General features: G+C 40.1%; 1 long non-coding RNA gene across 2 annotated transcripts in view; it reads right to left on the bottom strand.

Moving 5' to 3' along the window:
* Positions 1-1,399: 1,399 nt before the first annotated feature.
* LOC148523010 (uncharacterized) overlaps positions 1,400-22,568 on the bottom strand; it is a 45,704-nt gene continuing 24,535 nt past the window's right edge. For both annotated transcript variants that reach the window (XR_015878474.1, XR_015878475.1), the window contains exons 2-4: positions 12,405-12,623; positions 4,873-5,013; positions 1,400-2,038 (exon numbers count right to left, since the gene is read on the bottom strand). This is a non-coding gene — a long non-coding RNA (uncharacterized LOC148523010). The remainder of the gene's footprint in view (positions 2,039-4,872; positions 5,014-12,404; positions 12,624-22,568) is intronic.

The raw sequence follows: 22,568 nt of genomic DNA, 5'->3' as shown, positions 1-22,568 counted from the left end.
TCATCATGTTTACATTGTAGTTGTGCTCTTGCTTATACCATTGCCAGGGGCATAGGACAGAAAATTTTAATGGTTGAGCAAAAGGTCAAGGACTTCTATAGGGCCTGTAGCCTATTTTTCACGCATTTGGTATCTCGTTTTATGACAGTTGTAACAGTGACTGTTCGATATAAAAAGACTCACAATCCTATGTAAATTTTCCCCAGTGTTTCTGGGGTTGGCCAACCCCACTTTCATTGTTTATTTTATGATAAAAAAATTATTTATATATTGTTAATTAATTATTATTAATATTAAACAATTAGTTCAAAAGCTGTTAGAAGGATAGTTAAATTCAATTGTTCATCGGAAAAAATAAAAATTTTAATAGTCAGTAACCTACTGTATATTTTATTCCGATTTCGTTGACAGCCTAATCTCATTTGATTGGGAGTATTTTTAAATCTATAGTCACTGCCTTACTGGTTATGGTATGTGCTACGATCTGGCGACAATGAGACTGCTGTTAACATTTTTAACCGTCCACGGTCCACAATCATTCACTCTCTCTGTTCCATTGTCATACAGTGCAGCTTCCAGTTCTCCTGTGTCTGTTTATGCTTTCTGCAAATTGTCATAGGAAAATGATTGTAGCTTCTAAGAAAGAAAAAAAAAAGTTTTTGCAAGAAGAAAATATACGCAGAACAAACATCAAGATAACATCATGAATGGTAAACAGAAAAGACAACAGCTGGCGGGTTCAAATAAAGCTATTATTGCTTCATCCCTATTTTCATTTCATTCATCCCCAATCTCTTATGTGTAGAAGTTCATGGAGGGCAAAACACAGTCTTTGCCACCCAACAGAAATTATGTCAACTGCCGGTTCCTACACCCTTGACCATCACGTAGTTGATGTCACTCAGATATTTTGATAACTTGTACAGTTCAGTCCACACTGTGTAGAAATCAGAACAAGCACCTTCTGCCTAACCTCCAAAACTCTGGCCTGCACTCCCTGAACATACCAAGTCTTCTGCTGATTCGAACTTTTGCAAGGCTAGCTTTTTGAAAGCTCCATGAGATTCTCTAACCAAACTCTGCAGAGTGATTACATTACTTTCTTACACCATTTGAACAATGAGTGTTACCACTGTAGAGTTTATATGTTCTCCCAGTGTTTGCCTGGGTTTCCTCAATTTTGCAGCAGAATTAAAAGCAGCAATATTTCAAAAGGCAAAACTGCAGAAAACGTTACACTTTTTTAAACTCAGAACCTATTACAATTAGCCCATTATGTCAAAATGGTAAAGACTAGAAAATAAAAGTCTATGAAAGTATAATAAATAAAATCAAATTTTTAATACTGTGGCTAAAAAAGTAACTGCATTAATTAATTATGTTTTAATACATACACCATTTTAGTTTTAAAATTCCACATGAATAATATTAAATTATTAATATTATTAAATAATTAAATATAATACAATACAATATTTTAATTATAATATTATTAACTAGTTTCGAGAAAGTCCAAAAATAAGGCCATAGATCACCTCATGTATTCTTTGCTTGAAGGAAAACAATACATACAAAAAAGAGTTATCAAAAAAGACTGTCATACTCTAACTAAATGAATATTAATTATGCATAATTACATTATTAGGGCAAATTACCGTAAACAACACTGGGAGGGTAACAATGTCTTATAGTCCCTGTTGCCTTTCTACAGACTGTTCAGTGAGTTCCCCAGCACACCAACAACCAAACAGCTTCGGTCACGAGACATTACCCTCTCCGCATGAGGCATGTCTATCAGCAAAAAAACAGTTGTAAAAATAAGAAGTGACTATCTGTATTTATGATATCAGTCTTGCTTACAAACCCATTTACATAATGGATGGGTATCATTAGCAATCCAACAACAAACTGAAAAATACAATGATGGGTTTCATGAGTTCATTAAAATAATATTTCAGAAGAATCATTAGGATCCACCAGACAGCGCGTTGTCTCCAAATAAATGAGATGGAACTAAAGTGTTTTCAAGTAGTGTAGACTGAAAGAGAGAAAAAAAATCTAATATATTAAAACTATAAAGTGCTGAAGATTGCAATGAAAGTATCACCAAAATATTCAATTTGCTAGAGCTGAGACAAAATGGTCTTTTAATGATGTGTGCAGCATTCTGAGCGACAGATAATGTCAATCAATATTTCGTAATTATCCTACTATTTATAAATATGCAGTACTGTAATCTGATATAAAACAACGGATGTGTACAGTTGCTTATGTCCTTCCTACTCAATTGTGTATTCAAGATGAACTATTTCAGATTTTTTCCTCCCAGCGCACTTGATTACATTTGTCCGGAGATAGCAACTATTCCTTTCACAGTCTTTGCAAAATGTAGTGATATTTGTGGCTGGGCTGCTCCCCTAATGAGATTATTTTAAATCATAAACCATATTTCTTACTTCTGGTAAATGCACGTCTTGTAAGGGTTGAAGATACGGATTGCGTCCTCCCGAGGGACTGTCTGTTTGATAATTGGTTTCTATTATATTTTGTTTTGTTTGCTATCACGAAAATAGCAATTGACATCAGCTATGCAATGAGTGGCCACATTTCGTTTCCTGAATGGCATTTTAAATCCGTTGGAGGTTGCGGTAAGAACAGGCTTGTTTTCCTGTATGTCAGGTACTTCACTTCCAACACACAATGTCAGATAGACCTTCAAATATAGATAAACATTTTCTCTTTGCCATTATCACTCGCGACTTGATGTTTTCAGAAAGGTTCCTCTACTCTGCTCTGCTCTGCTCTACTCTACTCTACTCTACTCTACTGAAGCCAATGGGCTGAAATTAAGTTTGGTGTATATTATTAAAGTTGTTCATTAGAGGCTTAGCAGCTGATTCTGAGTTGGATGCATCTGCGGTCACTTTTCCACCTGGTCGCAGATGTCTGCTCGCTACATTATGGAAATGCGAGAATCTGCCTTTGTATAGTAAATATCTGTATGACTGCTTGTGGAAGTCTGTCCCACCCACTGTTCTTACATCAGCTGCTGGAGCAGTCATCATTAGTATCACCCCAGTGCCATGCTGGGTGTACATGCTACAATCGAACGAGGAACTTAGCTTATGTCTCCACAACACTCTCATGTCACTTCCACAAGACAAAAGAGTTCCGTACAGTTGAACAGTTTCCAGCACTTAACACCTAGAAACTCCCATTTCACAGAAAGTGTGGTCCATCGATGGATATATATTAAATGATAGTACACAGAAGCGATCTCCAGAGGTTGGTTTGCAAATTTTAGCCTGGGTGGCAAATGCAAGAGAGTGGCCCCAGCTTTTCTACCAGTGCACTGCAATGGTAAAAAGGACGTGGCAAAAATCTGCAGGTGTGATTTATCTGATTTCCTTTTCCATTGCATCTCATTGTCCTTGTCCTTATTGCCCTCTCCATTTCCATCTTATTGCTCTCTTGCATAGCTCCCTGATTGCCCCCCTACATATCTCTCTCATCGACTCCTTCCTGCATAAATCCCTGATAGACCCCGCATAGCTGTCTCTTATTACCCCTTCCATAGCTCTCTCTCACTGGCAGTTACCTCCATAAAACACTGAGCCCCCTCGCAGCACACACTGACCTCACAGCACTCACTGACCTCCTTATTGCTCCCTCATTTCTTCTTTACTGCCCCCTTCACTGCCCCGTAACAACATTCACTGTCTACCTCAAAGCACTCACTGACTCACTCACAGCACTCACTGACTCCTTTACTGACCCCTTCTCAGCACTCACATTCCCTTTCACTGTCCATGTCACAGCACTCCTTCTTCGACTGTCCATCTCATAGCACTCCCCCGGCCACTGCACTGTTCACCTCACAACACACCCTCAGCCCCTTCACTGTCCACCTCACAGCAACCCTGACCAATGCAATAAATAACACCTCATAGCACCCCTCCATACACACAGCCCCTTTCATGCCCACCTCACAGTACTCCCCCTAGCCCCTTCACTGTCCACCTCACAGCAACCTCTCCCCCCCAGCCCCTTCATTGTCCACCTCACAGCACTTCCCTCTTCAATGTCCACCTCACAGATCCCCGTGGCTCATTCACTGTCCACCTTAAAGCACTCCCCCTTCAATGCACTCTGCCCCTTTAATAACTACTTAAGAACACTTCCTTCTGCCCCTCCAGTGTTCACCTCACAGTACTCCTCCAGCCCCTTCAGTGTCCACCTCCTCTCACAGCACCCCCTCCTTAATGTCCACCTCGCAGCACTTCCCCCTTTAATGCACTTTTTCCCCTTCAATAACCATCTCATAGCACTCCACCCTTCTTTTCCAGGCCAGCTCTTGCATGTTGATGGTGGCTTACTCCTGTGCAGTGGTGTGCAGCCTGATGTGGCATAATGATGCCATAATCACACATGCGTATCTTCTATGCACAACGAGACAAAGAGGAGCTCAGGGAGGTGGAGTTGCCCAGCTGCTTGGATTGTGTTATACAGCACAGAGTGGCCGGGAAATATCCTCTGCCTGCCTCTGCAGCCAGCTACTGTAAGTACCTAGATCACTAAAATTGTTCCGGTCCGGGCATGGGCAAAACTCCCATAGGTGCAAGGGCTGCAGCTGCTATGGGGCCCAGAGCTGAGGGGACCTTTCTATTATCAATCTTCTGTGCATCCTATCTTAAACAAATTAATATAATTGCATGTTATTAATTTTCAATATATCCAAAAAATTGGGCAATAGCAAATGTCAACATACCAGTTGTATCCCCTGCTAGAGAAATTGTTGTATATTTTCTCAAATAATAAATTCTTAGTTTGGACCTGAAATCTGGCTGGAGATTTTTATATTTCATAGCTCACCAGAAGGAGAGTCATTTGTCCTTTGATCAGGGTTCTTTATAGCAAAGATGAAACAAGTGTTGTACACATGTCTGCTGTTTTCTTTCTTCTATTCTCCTTTTTATTTCAAGGCTGGTTTCTTCCTTTCTTTTTTCAATGTTCCTCAGAAGAAAGAATTAGAGAAAAACATTAAAAAAATGCATTTAGGGCATTATCATTTTTATTAAATAAAATTTGGATACCCCTAAAAAAGGGGAAAATTGAAGCAGGACATAAAACTTTCTTCTTAAAAACATCAATGAAAAAAAAGAGAACTCTTGCAAGTTCGCCTACCAGAAGACTGGTTAGATGAGCATATAATTAGTAGAGATGTGCGCCGACCCCCATCTTTTGGTTTTGGTTTTGGATCTGGATCTACCCTGGTTTTGGATCTGGAATGGTTTTGCCAAAACCTCACCTCCGTGTTTTGTTTTCGTGTTTTGGATCTGGATTTTTTCTTAAAAAATCATAAAAACAGCTAAAATCACATAAAATGGGCCTGTTTTTGTGCCTACAGTAAAATTAACCTCAACAACATTTATTTCCAATAATTTCCAATCAATTTAGACCACCTCACAATATTATTTGCTTCAACTATTTAAGGCCAAAAGGTTGCATCCAGCTAGCTGGCTGACTAAGCTATGTGACACAGTGGGCGGTACTAACATATGATAGTTCAGTTTCTAATTTCCAACACGGATACAGTGTGTTATACAGTGTGGGTTGGATACACCAATAGTGCACTCTCTGTGACAGCAGTGTCGGCAGAGCGGGGTTGCTGACGGTGTCCTCAGTATATGGAATGGCAGTGCTGCGGTGCTGGCAGTGTCCTCAGTGAAGGGTACCAGTGATGTCGGCAGCGCGGGGGTGCCAGCGGTGTCTTCAGTGCAGGTTTGCTGGCTGTGTCGACAGTGCGGGGGTGCCAGTGGTGTCTTTAGTGCAGGTTTGCTGGCTGTGTCGGCAGTGCGGGGGTGCCAGCGGTGTCTTAGTGCAAGTTTGCTGGCTGTGTCAGCAGTGCAGGAGTGCCAGCAGTGTCTTTAGTGCAGATTTGCTGGCTGTGTTAGCAGTGCCTGGGTGCTAGTGGTGTCTTAGTGCAGGTTTGCTGGCTGTGTTGGCATTGCAGGGGTGCCAGCGGTGATTTAGTGCAGGTTAGCTGGCTGTGTTGGCAGTGCGGGGGTGCCAGCGGTGTCTTCAGTGTAGGTTTGCTGGCTGTGTCGGAAGTGCCAGGGTGCCAGCGGTGTCCTCATTGCAGGTTTGCTGACTGTGTTGGCAGTGCAGGGGTGCTGGTGGTGTCCTCAGTGTGAGAGTGTTGGCAGTGTCGGCAGTGTGGGGGTTGCTGACGGTGTCCTCAGTACGTTGGGCAGCAGTGCAGGAGTGTCAGCAGTGGTGGTGTCGGCAGCAGGGGATGCTGCCAGTGGGGCTGCTGGCAGTGTCGGTAGTGGGGGGTGCCGGCGGTGTTAGGCGGCGGGGGATGATGGGCGTGTCTGAACTAACTTCACGTGTGGTAAGTTTAAAGGGTTGAGAACCTTGCACAACACGGAAATTATTCTCCACTGCATTTGACTAAGGTGCATTCCCGCTCCTCTACCCAGGGGCTGGCTGGCAACTTTTAGCCTGGCAGAGGAGTAGCATGTAGCCAGGGTGCCCGGAGCACGTGCGTGCTTAGGCGCCCCTCCCTTAAGTGTTCCAGGGAGGAGGCGGCTCCATATGGAATTTATGTAAAGTAAAAATAAAGATATAGGGCAACCCCCTGTAGTGGTGCCCATATGCAGTGCCCCCTGTGCCCCAGGAGAGGACCCCCTTATGCAGGCCCCCAGTAGTGCCCCTAGTAGTGATCCTCCTATGCAGTGCCGCCAGTAGTGGTCCCCCCTGTGCAGTGCCCCTTGTGCCTCCAGTAGTAAGCCCCTTATATAGTGCCCCTAGTAGTGGTACCCCCTATGCAGTGCCCCCAGTAGTAGTCCCCCCCTTGTAGCTTGTAGTGCCCCCAGTTGTAGTCCCCCCTTGTAGTGCCCCCAGTAGTAGTCCCCCACTAGTAATCCCCCCTTGTAGTTCCCCCAGTAGTAGTACCCCCCTTGCAGTGCCCCCAGTAGTGCTCTCCCCCTTGTAGTGTCCCCAGTAGTAGTCCCCCCCTTGTAGTGCCTCCAGTAGTGCTCTCCCCCTTGTAGTGCCCACAGTAGTAGTCCTCCCCTTGTAATGCCCCCAGTAGTAGTCCCCCTTTGTAATGCCCCCAGTAGTAATCCCCCCCTTGTTGTGCCCCCAGTAGTAGCGCTCCCCCTTGTAATGCCCCCAGTAGTAATCCCCCCATGTAATGCCCCCAGTAGTAATCCCCCTTGTAATTCCCCCAGTAGTAATCCCCCCTTGTAGTGCCCCTAGTAGTAGTCCCCCCTTGTAGTCACCCCTTGTAATGTCCCCAGTAGTAGTCCCCCCTTGTAGTACCCACAGTAGTATCCCTCCCCCTTGTAATGCCCCCAGTAGTAATCCCCGCCCTTGCTGTGCCCCCAGTAGTAGTCCTCCCCCTTGTAGTGCCCCCAGTAGTAGCCCCCCCCAGTAGAGAGACACGTAATAAAAAAAACCACTTACCTGAAACTCCGCTCCTGGTCCGGCCGCTGCTATCAGTTCCTCCATCCGTCCTCCCAAGCCGCTTTGCATTATGGAAGAGACGTCATGACGTCATATCGTCTCTCCCATTACCCACTGCGGGAGCCAGAAGATGGCTTGTGGTACACATGCCATACAGTATTTTACATTGTATGATGTATTTGGTTGGGTACTGGGTTACAATCCTGACACAACCATGTAAGCATACTAACCCTACCCCTAAACCTTCCTCCACACAACCTAAACCTAACCCTCCCCAGTGTAGCCTAAAATTAACCCTCCCATGGCTATTCAACATCGCATTGAATTGAAAAATGTTATCATGATTTTTTTTTATAACAATTAAACTAGAAGAATAGGTGAAAAATAATGGCAAGGAAGAGGGTGCAGGCAGATCATCATATAATATCAGGCCCTGTTCTGCAGACACCTCAAAAGACATACATAACCAGGCCCAACACCAAAGAGAAAAAGAGTTTGCATTCTGCCTGCCAGATGCCCAGCTGAAAAGCCACACCTCCTCCATGTCCATGTCTAAAAAGGACTATCCGGCTAGGTGGAATGGCTCACCTCTGGAAAGAGGCTATCAGCCAAAAGACCACTTGCTATCCACCACCAATTATTTGTGATCTGCCATAAACCACACCCAAAATAAATCGAAGTAAATAATCTTGAATAGAAAAAGTGGTTTAGTTATGGGTAAGAAGCATTGTTAACCCAGATTAAGCCTGGTAGTCCAGAGTTAACTGCTAGGCTATTGGTTTGTACTGAATATGTATGTTAACCCTTACTTAAAAAGACAAAATCACATTTGGGGGTAAACTTACTAAGTGCCTGTTTTGTGTTTTTCATTGTTTTCTCATTGGTTTTGCAATCCGCACATTTACTAAAGGTAAAACAGATGAGAATCTGACAAAATTTCCAACTTTAAAATGTAATTGAACTATAGATGAGCAGTTTGGCTTTGCTGAAGTCCAAACATACCAGAACTTTGGGTTTTATGAATGGAAATTAATCCCGGCTTAGATGTTCTCACCAAGTTCAGAACTCGGATCTGAAAAACAGATCGCTTGTATTTTTGATTGCATTTAAGTCCCTCTCCCATGATTTCAAGTGCTGTGAGGTGGTCAAAATTGACTAGAAATGCTAATAATCCTATAGGTGCAAAAACAGGTCCAAGTTACATGATGTTAGCTGTTTTTATACATTTTTAAAGAAATCCAAAACCAAACTAAACACTTGAGGGTGGTTTTGCCAAAGCCAAATCCAAAACAAGATGATGATTTTTGAACTGAAACCAAAACACAGGGGTCTGCACACAACTCTAAATTGAACATCGATTCACTATCAATGTTTTAATAAGTACAAGTATTGAAACCTCTGATTTATGAAACATCAGATTCCAAAACCTATCAAAACTGAACAAATACCAATGTTAAAAATGTTCAAATAATAGAGTACCAATTGAGAGGTGAGTTTGTGTCCAAACACCCTTTCTATTAGACATCACAATGCCTATTAAAAAGGATATATCAATGTGCTACACTGCTGCAGAAATTAATATGGAATTATGGACTTTTAAAGCTATTCTATGCTAACCTTTTACATGATATACAGCACCTCACCACCTCATTAGCAGGAGTCAGAAGATAGAAGCAGATAACCCATAGTAACTTCTTGAGGTACTCCAGGGCAAATGCATTCCTATGCTCTTCCATAGGTAGCTGAAGCTCAAAGCTGTCTCTGATGAGGTGAAACAAATGTTCAACTTTAATAGCACCAACTGGATGGACATAACACTGCCAACTTTCTCCCGTTATCTCAACCAGGAAATGGCATTCCTGAAGACCCTATCCTATACCTTACTCTGCTTCCCCCAACCAAAGCATAGTGATAGTTGCATGAACTAAGAGTAGCTTTCTATAGTCTCACAGGCATGCATAATGTCCTGGGAGCCATAGACTGTGCACACATTGGAAGAACAGGGCCAAAATTGACACCAATAGGACCCATGCTTATTCAATGAATGTGTGGGTGATGTGTAATTCAAAGCAAAAAATAATGAGTGTTGTAACTGGCAGTCCTGGTTCATGTCTCAATGCCTTCATCCTTAGACAGTCTTAACCTATATGCTAACTTTGAGCCAAAGCAAATGCCTGATAATGGCTGTTTGGTTAGTTACCTGTAATGTTTTCTTACTTTTTATAACTAAAGAAAAATATGTGATTATAGTAATTTTTTAATCTGTTTAATTATAGAAGTTATTCTGCCTATCGCTGTAGCTCCTGGCTTCTGATGTCTTTGTCACTTCTTCAGACTACTGCTGAACATAAGTATAATGAGGAACCTATATCCACTAAATCAATGATAGAACACATTTTGGACTATTAAAATCTAGGTTCAGGTGTCTTGATTCATCTTGTGGTGTACTGTTTCATAGTCTAACAAATGTGTCAGATATTGTGCTCTACATTGCATAATCTAGAATTACAGCCTCCTCTACCTGATTATGCAATAGGCAGTGAGCAGGTAAAGGTCTCTTTACCATCAAGAGACTCTAAGAACACAAAGTGGGAGGCAGGGTAGGCAAGCACTTATTAACAACTTCTTCACATGTAAGGTTTTGTTTTTGTACTGTATTACCAAACTACAGTAATTGCAACCTTGACTTTGTGATGCATGACAACATGGCAACTGAGTTTTATACAGAAAGTCAATTTGAAAATATTTCAGTAAATAATTTACTTTCCATATTCAAACATATTTATGTTGTTAACAGGACAGAATAACACAATGCTAAATGTTGAGCTCCTCAACAGCATATAATAATTGCAAGCATATAATTGTTTAGCCACTTAACTGGCTAATATATTTTTTTAAAGTGTCCCCAAAATTGTTTTCTTTTATTTATTAGTGAACTATGTAAATAAGAGCTAATTAAACCTGATTCAATATAATTTTTTAACAAAAATGTATAATCACATTTAATTACCTATTAATTGCATAATGTGATAATAAAAAAATGACCACTTTGGGGATGTTTTTTGAAAATAATACTTTAGTTTAAAAAAAAAAACCTATGTATAGCAGAGCTGGTTATTAGCAGTGTACTGTTGACAGATGTAGTACTATGTGTTTCAGGTATGCAAGCCACTATTTGTGAAACTAAAGACACTATATTACTATTTACTTCTCGTATTCCATTTAGTTAATCTTACATTCTAAGGAAAGCATTTGATAGGAATTTTTTCAATCTAATGATAGCAGGTGTTTGTGTCTTTATGTGTGATATTGGCTCCTTGTGCCCTAGGAGCCAATTGACATAGTAGTGAAGGAGACTGCCACTAAATGAAGCTGCAATGCACCACAAAAAGACAAGCCAGCAACCAATCAAGGATATCAAAGTTGCACATGCACAGTAGAGTTGGAAAGACACCAAGGAGTACAGTAGCAGATCAGGGTAAAGTGCCCCAGGTCTGAAGAGAGAGACTGGGCAAGCAACAACGCTGAAGTGGTACAGAGTGACAAGTGACACTAAATACCCACTGATGGTGTGCCATTCTATGCAGAGACAGTGTTATCACTGGGAGCTGCAGCTATGATCCGTGGAGTCTCTGTGTGAGGAAAACCTATAAAAAGGAGATGTCCCTACTGAGATCATAAGAACTGTTAAGTGATTTTAAGGGATACTGAAAACCATTGTGAATGCTAAGCCTTATTGGGAGATACTGACAACCATTGTAAGATACAGTACTGATAACCATTGGAAACTATTGAGAGCTAGTGGGAATACATTGAGAGATATTGAAAATATGTTATGAAAAATATTGAAAGTACTGTATAATCCTATAATGCATGCATAAAACTGCTAAATATTTAAATGCACTTAAAGCATGATATACAGAATAACTTGTTTGAACTGCTACTGAGTCTGTGACTGAGTTTAACTGTGTAAAGAGAGGAAGCAATTTTGAGAGAGAATATTAAAAAGATTAAAGAGCACTTTAGGACTAAACTATTATTCATGTGCAGTGCTGAAGATAATTGTGATATTGAGAGAGGAACTGTGTTTATTGTGCCATATCAGTGGAAATCCAATGCTAGTGTTTCTCTGGAATCAGGAAAGACCAGCAGTAGATGCTAATCTTACTAATTGTGCCTATTGTGGATTATAAATACATGCATGTTATAGGACAGTGACTACCCAGCAACAGACTACTCAAATCATGCTCACTTTAAAGTAAATGACTAATCAGTTTGTGTTTTTCCTAATACTGCTGAGTAATAATCTTTATTGCAATTACCTTGGTTATTGTGTGCTTAGAGCATAATGTGGTGAAGTCATTGTGAAACGGCAGTTTCCCTGGTCATAACCAAAGAGGTGATGCAGCAATTACCTTAAGGAAGCCTATTTCACTATTCAAGAGAGTTATTGACCATTGTCTTTTTACAACCATATTGTAAACTACGACTTTAGATTTGCTATATTCCATTTGTACCAAATTGCCTGTAATTTGTATGGTGATTATTATTTTCATGAAGTGGTCTGCCCTGTACTCATGTTCTCCTACTCACCTCTTTAATAAACCTACTTGATTATTCCATTTATCAAGGCTGTCAAATTGTTATTTTACTGTGTGTATGGGGCTTGCCTCTCTGCTATTTTCCTGAGGTGGGTAAAGCTTATGGCGTCATTGCCATAATAGAAGAAAGATGCTGTAGAGTTGCAGTCTCAGCTGTAAGGAACTATCTACACCTAACTTATCTGTGCCCACACCATCACTTGGGGTACTACATAGAGTATGGCTGTACATAGCCTATGAAAGCTGGTATTCAAATGGCATAACATGATTTACCCTCCCTATCTTCCTGGACTTTTGCTAATTTTTCCTCATTTGTGTTCTCATAAAATCCACCTGTGTTCTTTCAAAGGCGGCTATGCCCTCAATAATGTCCACGCTGGATCTCTGGCAGCTTTTGTTGGTGGGGCAGGGGTGGAATGAGTTGTTGCTTCATCTGACTGAGGTACAGGTGGTGAGTCAGGCAAGGAGTGCAGTGTAATCATTAGTTCCTCTTCTGTCTCATCAGACATTCCTCCTGTGTAGAAGCCTCATCATGCTGCAAGATATCACTTTCTGAGGGAGAAATACAAAGATATTCATTTTTGTGCTCTAAATTTTATGTTCTCCCTATTTTACTACGCTATTGATGTAATGTTATTGAAAAAAATGTAGTGTTTGAAGTAAAATTATAAATCGCCATATGACCAAAAATAACAGCAGATATCCATATTTCATTAAAAAAGATGTTTTTTTTGGGGTGGTGGTGGTTAATGGTTAAATAATATTGTTCATTACAGATGGACTACAAGTAACAGCAAGCCAGCCCCAGCATGTCAGTACTTGTGGAACAAAAGTGCCTGCATGCCCAGACATTAAGGGTACCTGTAGTCCACCTGTATAAATATTAAAATAATCACAGTACACATACATAAGGCTGTAATCCTTTATTAAAAGAAAAAAATACCAATTTCATACTTACCAAACATTTGGATCATGGTAAAATTAAAAAAATGGAAACAAGCCCATCACTCACGTACTGTACACTCTGTCCAGTGCCTAACCCAAATTGACTTGTCACTGTCATGGACATAAATGAGAAAGACCTGATTGGCTGAGAGCAGTGCTCCTACACTCTCAGCAAATCAATGCTTCCCAATATATTTCAGTGATAGTGACCTGTAATTTCATATTAGGCACTGTACAGAGTGTATAGTGTATGTCCGGTGGGGTCATTTGCGTATTATTTTACCAAGACCCACAGTATGGATGCCTACATGGACCGAAGAGGAGAGACCTGATTTTGTTTTTCAAGTCCCCATTTTCTGAGAAATTTCATCCCTAAGTTGAACAGTTTGTGATTAATGTTATGGCAGAGGAACCCCACGCTGTGTGTCTCCCTGCTATGGCACTATCCCCCTGGCTGGTTCAGTCCAGTGTTGGTTATTGGAAAATGCCTTTACCCACTACCCTTATTTTTCAATACCAGACCAAACTCAGAGGACCACGGCTAGTTATTGATGTTAGGGGGGATCCCACACATTTACAAAAAAAAACATTTAATTATTTCACTAGCAACTAAACTAGCTGCTTTGGAGAAGTGTGTTGGTAATGTATTGTATTTTCTACTGGACTTTTAATTTTTGCCTGTTAGTTCTTTATTAATAAAACATTCCATAGGGTCATATAGTTTATTCAACTGCCATCCTGTCTACCACTACTGTGCTACGAAGTATCATATATTCTTTTAACTACCATGTGTTTGTGGCACTGCTCTGTTGCTTAATTAATTATCAATTAAACTATCAATATCTTTTGTTAGCCTGTTACTCTGGCTTGAATCACCTGTGTTGGCTTAAGGCCTGTGATTTCTGATTTTCTGGTTGGAGAAGTGTTTTGGTAATATATTATATAATACAGGCAATTCGGCACAAATGGAATATAGCAAATCTAAAGCAGTAGTTTACATAAGGGGGGAGAGAGATGAGGTGGTAATTAGATAGATTGTTTGTTGACATTGATGGAGACTAGGACATATTTTAATGATATGGGGAAGGTAGTTTAACAAGGTGTGCAAGGTGGGAGCAGACATCAGGAATGAAGGAGGTGAGAGGGAAAGAAGTCAAGAGGGCAAGTGAAGGGAGTCAAGAGGTGCATAGATATCAATCCCTGCAACAGGTAGGAAGGCAAGATCGGCAAGTCAGTTTGGTTACAGTGGGAGGAGGAGATATATGGGAGAAAATGTGATGAATAAATGACATTTAGTAGATAAAGTGGAAGGAACTGTCCTAGGAAGAAGAGTGGTGAGAAGAGGATGGAGTTGAAAGTAGCACAGAAGTGGCGATGGTTGGTAGATTGCCAGGAGGTGAGACAAAAAGTAGGACTAACAGATATAGAAAGTGCAGAACTTTAGGCTGAGATGATGAAATTGATGCAGATACTCCAACTTTCATTAAAAAAATAGATTAACTCAAAAATAAAATTTTAGCAAAAGCTACTGTAGTATGTAATGGCGGTTATTTTTACAGGTTTCTCAACATAGCAATATGTATCAGTTGTACAAATATTTATTTCTAATATTAATTTATCAACTAAAGGTAATTAATAACACACACACACACACACGCGCACACACACACACACACACATATATATATATATATATATTTATATATATAACAGTCCAAGAATGGAGGCACTCACAAGTCTTTCCTCAGACAGCAATAAAGTTATTTATTCCTACGCACATTTCGGGAGTCACCCCGTCGTCAGGGACAGTCAACATACATTGATAAAACAAACGCGTACTTAAATACCCCTAGGGGTATTTAAGTGTGCTTTTGTTTTATCATTGTATGTTGACGGTCCCTGATGACGGGGTGACTCCCGAAACATGCGTAGGAATAAAGGACTTTATTACTGTCTGAGGAAAGACTTGTGAGTGCCTCCATTCTTGGACTGGTTGTATTGCGTTACATTGTTTAACCTGGGAAGGCACCGAAGCATTTGCAATTTTCTAGTGGAAGGAGTGCCGGGATTGTGAATTTATATATATATATATTACAAATGTGAGCTGAACATCTTGTTTTGGTATTGGATCAGGTTTAATTTTTTGCTTTGGATTTGCAACACTGCCCTCACGTGTTTTGGTTTTGGATCTGTATTTTTTTTTTAAAAAGTTGATAAAAACTGCTAAAATCACATAATCTGTGTTTTTTTTGTTCCTACAGTATTACTGACCTCAATAAAATTAATTTCCACTCATTTCCTGTAAATTTTGACCACCTCACAGTTCACAATATTGTTTTCATCCAGTTTAGGCTAAAAGGTTGCACCAAGCTGGCTGGCTGACTAAGCGAAGCAGAAGCATTGGGCGGCACAAACACGTGGCAGTTCAACTTCCAATGGCACATCAGGAAACAAATGTTTTCGTTAATCAAGTGGTGTGAGGGAGATGAGGTTGATTTGTAGTAAATTTTATTTCATTTCTTGATTCCAAAGTAAATTTATGTGGGAGGAGGGCAGAAGAGAGGAGAGCATGGGTGAACAACATGTCCCATGTTTTGCACACAAAATCAACTTGGTGGTTCAGAATATTTTTTAAATTAAAGGGGCATGCACGGAGATACTGTCTGTGGCCATAAACATTTCTGGACATTTTTGGCATTCAGCAACTGCATGTCGAAGATTTCAGCAGTTGTGGCAGTTCAACTTCAAACATGGCACATCAGAAAACAAATGTTTTTATTAATCAAGAGGCCTGAGGGAGTTGGAGTATGTATGTAGTTGAAGGCAGGGAAAGGAAGGTTTGATTCGTAGTACATGTTATTTAAGTTTTGGATTCCGAAGAAAATTTATGAGGGAGGAGGGGAGGCATTTACAAAAAATAAAATTTACTCATTCATATCAGTCCTTGCCCAGTTGGGCTCTTTGATGGGTCCAATTTTTTTTTTAAATGAAAGGGGCATACAGGAGATGCTGTTTGAGGCCATAAAAAATGTTGGACATATTTGACATTCATCAAACGCATGTAGAAGATTTCAGCGGCTGTGGTACATCTAGGAAAGAGAATGGCATTGCAGTAGCAGACAGGATGGCAGTTTAATAAACTATAGTAATAATGTTTGTCATCTACACAAAAAAAAGTCAGCAATGCCCCCACACAGCGCATAATGCAAAGAAAAGAGGTGAGAGATGGAATTGTCCTTTGGCACTCCCACTGACACGAGTAATCCCGGTGTCGCACCTGCCCATTTCGATTCTTGAACGGGTGGAAAAACTATTAATGTGGTAGCACACAAAACGGAAGCTCTAAACAGAAAGGGGGCAGAGGGATTATTAAAGTCTGGTAAACATATCTCATCATTGTGCTTCTGGGATTATGTATGGAAAGGCTGGGAGGGGAGGAGGAAGAACAACTCTAGATACCATCACAAAATAGCCTCTATATTTGGTGCTTGAGTTGTATGATCAAATAAAGCCATGCCTACCAGGTTGGTATTTACAAATCAAGGTTGAAAAGGCATGAGAGTATTTTGCAAGTATACCTATTTGTGAGCAGCGGCACAAATACACAGCAGTTTAAAAAATATAGGACATCTATGAAACATTTGCCACACAGCAGTGGCAAACAGGATGGCAGTTTTATAAACTATAACATTAAATCTGTCAGTCAACAATGCCCCAAACAGTGCATAATGCAAAGAAAATTGGTGCAAGATGGAATTGTCCTTGAGCCCATCCACCCTTCTGTTGTATATATTAAATAGGACATGCACAGTTTAACAAACCAATCTCTTCAGCGACAGGGATGGCCACTTGTGGCTGAAGTGATTGGTTTGTTTAGTTCCCCACAAAACAAGTTACCAATGGCCAGCTGACATACACAAACTGGCTCTACAGATGCAAGTTCTCAGTGGGTTGCGGGGGAACCGACTCATAAATACAGGCCAAGGCCTGAGCCTTTCCTTGCCACTGCATGTGGTGAATGGCATTTTGGCAAATTTATCTTTTTCTGCACTAAACTTTCCCTTTGTTAGAGGTGTTTTTTTTTGTTTACCACTGTAAAATATTGTTTTTTTTTATTTTACATGTCCTGACTGAAAGCCTCTATACCCTTGAGCATCAGCTTTAGTAGATGACTTTCAAACAGTATTATCATGATGACTGGTGATGACAGCAGCTGTAGTGCTAGTGCTTGGTTGCTGTTCCTGCTGTTCTTTTGATTGATTGTCATGTTCCATATGGAAGCTTGAATTTTTTTTCACAATTAATTTTTTTTATCACAAAAAAACCTGTACCCACCATTTGCGACACACTGTATGGTAGCCCTTGATCTACTGACCGTTACTGACACAAAAAAAAAATTATAAAAAAAATAAAGTTCCCACTGACTGGGACACACTGCGTTGTGGCCTTTGATCTACTTACAGTTATATATCACACAGACAGTATTACGGCCTGAATTTTATCACAAACAAAATATTTTTTTTTAATAAGACAAAGAATGTGCCCACCGACTGCGACACACTGTGTGGTAGCCCTTAATCTACTGACCATTACTGACTGTTACATCTCATCACAAAGACAGTATCATGACCTGAATTTTATCACACACAATAAAATTTATCACACACAATAAAAATAAAATAAGTTACTATACTAACTAATGAATAATATGAAAGGCATCTGTTAGACAGTTGGACTTAACCAACGGGCATGTGTGCTCCAGTGAATCAAGTGTGGATCATAGATTGCTGATACTAATGTCATCTATGTGTTTAATTATTAAGTAACATAGTAACAAAATATCACTGGCTCACTATTTGTGCCTGCAAGTTTATCAAGGAATATGGTCACTGCCTTATCATCAGCACTCATTAATTAAAGGACATCTAGTCCGTTAGAGGGACAATATACTGGTGATACTTATACACATTGATTTGTATGTTATTTAGAAAAGAGATTGATGTTGTGAATGTAGGAGCCATGATGAAGATATAATTAACCACTGTGGATAATAACAAAGAACGCTCCTATTTAATCTAATTAGAATTCATAATTGATCAAGTCTCTTACTAACATATATCTACTTACGAATAACCTGTCGGTCTTACCCAAATCTACCGGGTCTTATCCCACATGCTATACATGGGATTCGTAAAGGGATGATTTAATAAACCTCACTGAATAAATAATTAATTAATTACAGGGTATATGCGGGACATTCATTCCTGATATTATTTAGATAATTCGGGTTCTATCTAATAAATCATACATGGGATCTACCGTGATTCCTAATAATAAGTAACCCATAAGACATTCCGTAAACATCTGGGTTTCATCTTACATGCCATACTTGGGATTCGCAGTAATTCCTAAAGGGATGATATAATAAACCCGATTGAATAGATAATTCATCAATTGACAGTGTATATGTGGGACATTAATTCCTGACATCATCTAGACAATTCGGGTCTTATCTAAAATATCGTATATGGGATCTGCCGTGATTCCTAATAAGTGAACCCGATTAAACAGATTACCAACTAGGATAGCACTATACATGTGGGATATTAACCGTGGACATTTAAACCATGTATATCATGATCCACAAATGTGAATTTGAGATTTGGGAATAACATGGGATTTGCTCTAATCCCTAAGTGATCTTGATATACTGTTATGCAATAATTCATGTCTATTAGCGATTTGGGGAAATTATTGAGCGACACAGGTTATTGAGAGTGAGTGACTGATGCCCTAAGATTGTGAGCTCCAGTAACCAGGGCTATGAGATTTCGTAATACCTGGCAGCAGTGACAATAACATCAGATCCTTGTAATAAAGTATATATATTTACTTGGAATTAAAAACACGTACGGTTTGTCCTTGTTCTGTAGACACCTGTCGGTTTTAAAAAAATAGAATAAATGATGGTATGAGACAATTACTATACTGATATAACCGGACATTACATTAGTAGTGACACAATAAAGTTGTTTTTATTAAATAAACATATAATAAATAATAATATGATTAATATTTTGCTGAAATAATTTTTTAAGGAGACATTAAAAGTTTTATTTTAATTTTACATTTATTGTGAATGATGGGACACTATTAAACATTCCAACTATGACATTTAGTGAGGTACTATTCTGAGTCCGTGAGTGCCTCAATACAGGAATACTTCTTCTTTCCATATGTCATATCATATTCCTGGGTGCACCTACTTTCTGGTAATTTAGTAATATTCCATATTTAATTTAATAGGGAAGGGATGATATATAATAACTATTTTTTGATCTGTGCGGATTGGTTCTTCCATGTTGTATTATCCTTTGCGACCTTGCAAACTATTAGACACCTTGCTCTTGGCGTGTTCTTTGTTGGTTGACCAATCTGATCAGCATCAACAATTCTTCTTCTGAGAATCTTCTTTGTTCGTGGCATGATACACTTCCACAAACGTGTTGTGAACATCAGACTTTGATAGATCCCTGTTCTTTTAAAAGACAGTCACACCTGATTGTCATCTTATAGATTGAAAATACCTGACTCTAATTTCACCTTCAAAATATCTGCTAAGCCTACAAGTTCCCATACTTTTCCCACTCACAGATATGTGATATTGGATCATTTTGCTCAATAAAAAAATGAGCATGTCACATTTTTTTGTTTCATTTGTTTGATTTTGTTCTCTTTATCTACTTTCAGGACTTGTGTGAAAATCCGAGGTAGTTTTAGTACAAATTTCAGCAGGAATACAGAAAATTCTGAAAGGTTCACAAACTTTCAAGCACCACTGTATATAATTATATATATATATATATATATATATATACACATATATATACACACACACACACACACAATTAGCGCTGAAAAAGTGTATACGATGGAATTACTGTGAATTCAAAAAGTCCAAAAAGGTCTAAAATGTCCAACAAAATCCAAACAAATGTATAAGTGCACATGAAAATACGAGTGTAGGAAGGCCAAGCTCCTTGTCAGGATCCACACCACCTCCTCCAATCTGAAATACAATAAATGACAAAGTCCAATAGAGTGCAAATGTCACCAGTGTGAATTGAATACAACTTATAAGTGAACCATATGAATAGAATAATTAGGCTTATCTCAAAGTTTCACATAGGTCCACACAAAGTCATCTACAGTATGGTTTTTCATGGGTTTAATAGGACTCCAAAAAGCACATACAAGATAAAAACAAACATACATAGTGCAAAATGGTTTTTTAAAAATGACAACACAATTATGTATATAATTGCTCATACAATAATTAGAGAAAATAACAGCTTATTTGAAGAAGATTAGATCAGCAGATACAACCAACGCGTTTCGTCCAGATGGCGCTTTATCTTATCTCATGGACTTCCTCAATACCCCTGAGCCTAATTATTCTATTCATATGGTATGGGTTCACTTAAAAGTTGTATTCAATACACATTGGTGACATTTGCAGTCTATTGCACTAGGAGGCGACTTTGTCAATTATTGTTTTTCATTATATATATATATATATATATATACATATATATATTGATATATATATTGTGACACAGTTAGGTTAGGAGGTCCCTCTCCTGGGTAGAGGACTCCTTCCTTACACACACACACAGCAGCAGGGAAGCAGCATACCGGTCTGGATGCAAGTACAAGCTGGTCGGCGCCAGTCTTTATTGTACAATGACAGAAAATATAAAGAAAACATAAATATAAATCCTAGCCCTGTCGGGGCACTAACTTCACAGGTAGTTCCCTCACTACCAGAACCTGGCAGGGCCTAATGCCCTCGCCAGCAACAAAAGCACAGCACAACACTTACAGTTAGGTTTTCAAGTGTCTCTGAGCAAACTCCCTGTCTGCTCTCCCAGGTGAGACAATCAGCCCTAAACACACTAGGCTTATATTGGCCACTCTCAGGTGGAAACCTTAACAAGCCTGGAACCAGGTTGCAAGGCCCAAAACCTTGGAGTGGCCGTGGGTGGAGCCCTCCCTCTCCACTCACCCACAACCCCCAGGTCCCAAACCGGCTTTTCAAAAAGCCGAAACTCAAGCCTGCTATACTGCAGACTTTCTCCTGGGGATTTTAAACACATAGGACAGGAATCTGGGATAAATGTTCCTGTCACAGACCACTTTACCAGTGATCCTATCACATATCATCCCCCTTTGTTTCGACCTATGGGGCGGAACAACTGAAGCCCCCAAACAATGAACGCGTGACAACGCGTCCGCTTTAGACAACAGGCCCCCTGGCCTGTGTTCCACCGAAAATTTTAAAGTTTGTAACGCCCACTTTATGGCCAACGCCTCCTTCTCCACTTTGGCATCGGGTAGGCATCGAATTTTGAAACACTGTTCAACTGTCGGAAGTCATTGCAGAAACGCACACTCCCGTCGGGCTTTGGAATCAACACAATTTGGACTTGACCATTCACTATGTGATTCTTCAATAACCCCTAACTCTAGCATATTTTTAATTTCTTTCGACACCGATGCTCTTTGTGCTACTGGTAACCTATAGGGCTTTAGATTAACTTTAACCCCTGGGTCAGTGATGATGTCATGTTTAACGACCGAAGTTTTCCCAGGTACGTCAGAGAACAGCACCCTATTTCTAACCAGAAACTCCTTGACTTCTCGTTGTTGAATTGCCGACAGGGTTTTTGCCACTGTCACTTCGGGAACTAAGGGCCCTGGACTTACTGGAGGGGCTCGGACGGCCGACAGTACCGTTCTATCTTTCCAGGGCTTTAACAGATTTATATGGCATATCTGTTCCGGCTTTATTTTTCCCGACTAGTAAACTTTGTAATTGACCTGTCCCACTCTTTCTAAGATTTCAAAGGGCCCTTGCCATTTAGCCAAAAGTTTATTTTCCACAGTGGGAACCAACACTAACACTCTGTCCCCAGGAGCAAAGCGATTGTATACCCTCTGCTCTGCCTGTTGAGCCTGTTTCAGGTGCTCTCTCACTATTGGCACCTCTACAATAGGCAATGGAACTAGTGGACCCTTAAAACGTGGTCTGGGAGCATGATACTGACACTCAGGGCAGGATAAATCCTGACACATTGCCATGTGGGGATAGGACAAAGGACTATCAGGGTCTACGGGTTTACAATCAACTACCTTTACATTCTCCCTGGCTTTTACCAAAGTAGGGTCATTCAACTGCTCCACGGCAAAGACCTCTCTTCTGACCTCTAAATCAGGCAGACGATCCACTGGCCCAACAACACTTCCCACCTCAATGGGAGGCACATCAGTTGGCGGGCCACCGTCACGCTCCACATTCTCTAGTTCGCCAACCATAGTAGGAAAAGGGAATAACTCTGACTCAGAAGAAACTCCCTCCTCCACTATATCGACAACCTTCTCAAGTGGACCGGGGTTGTTCACTTCTGGAAATTGTGGGAAAGCCGTTTTGTTCCAGAAGTGAGCAAAGTCTCTCCCCAATATTGCATTGTACATCAGACCAGGCACCAAACC

Source organism: Taudactylus pleione, unplaced genomic scaffold, assembly GCF_031769625.1.
Source record: "Taudactylus pleione unplaced genomic scaffold, aTauple2 ptg000135l, whole genome shotgun sequence".
NCBI classification, from domain to species: Eukaryota; Metazoa; Chordata; class Amphibia; order Anura; family Myobatrachidae; genus Taudactylus; species Taudactylus pleione.
This window is presented reverse-complemented; position numbering and strand designations above follow the sequence as displayed.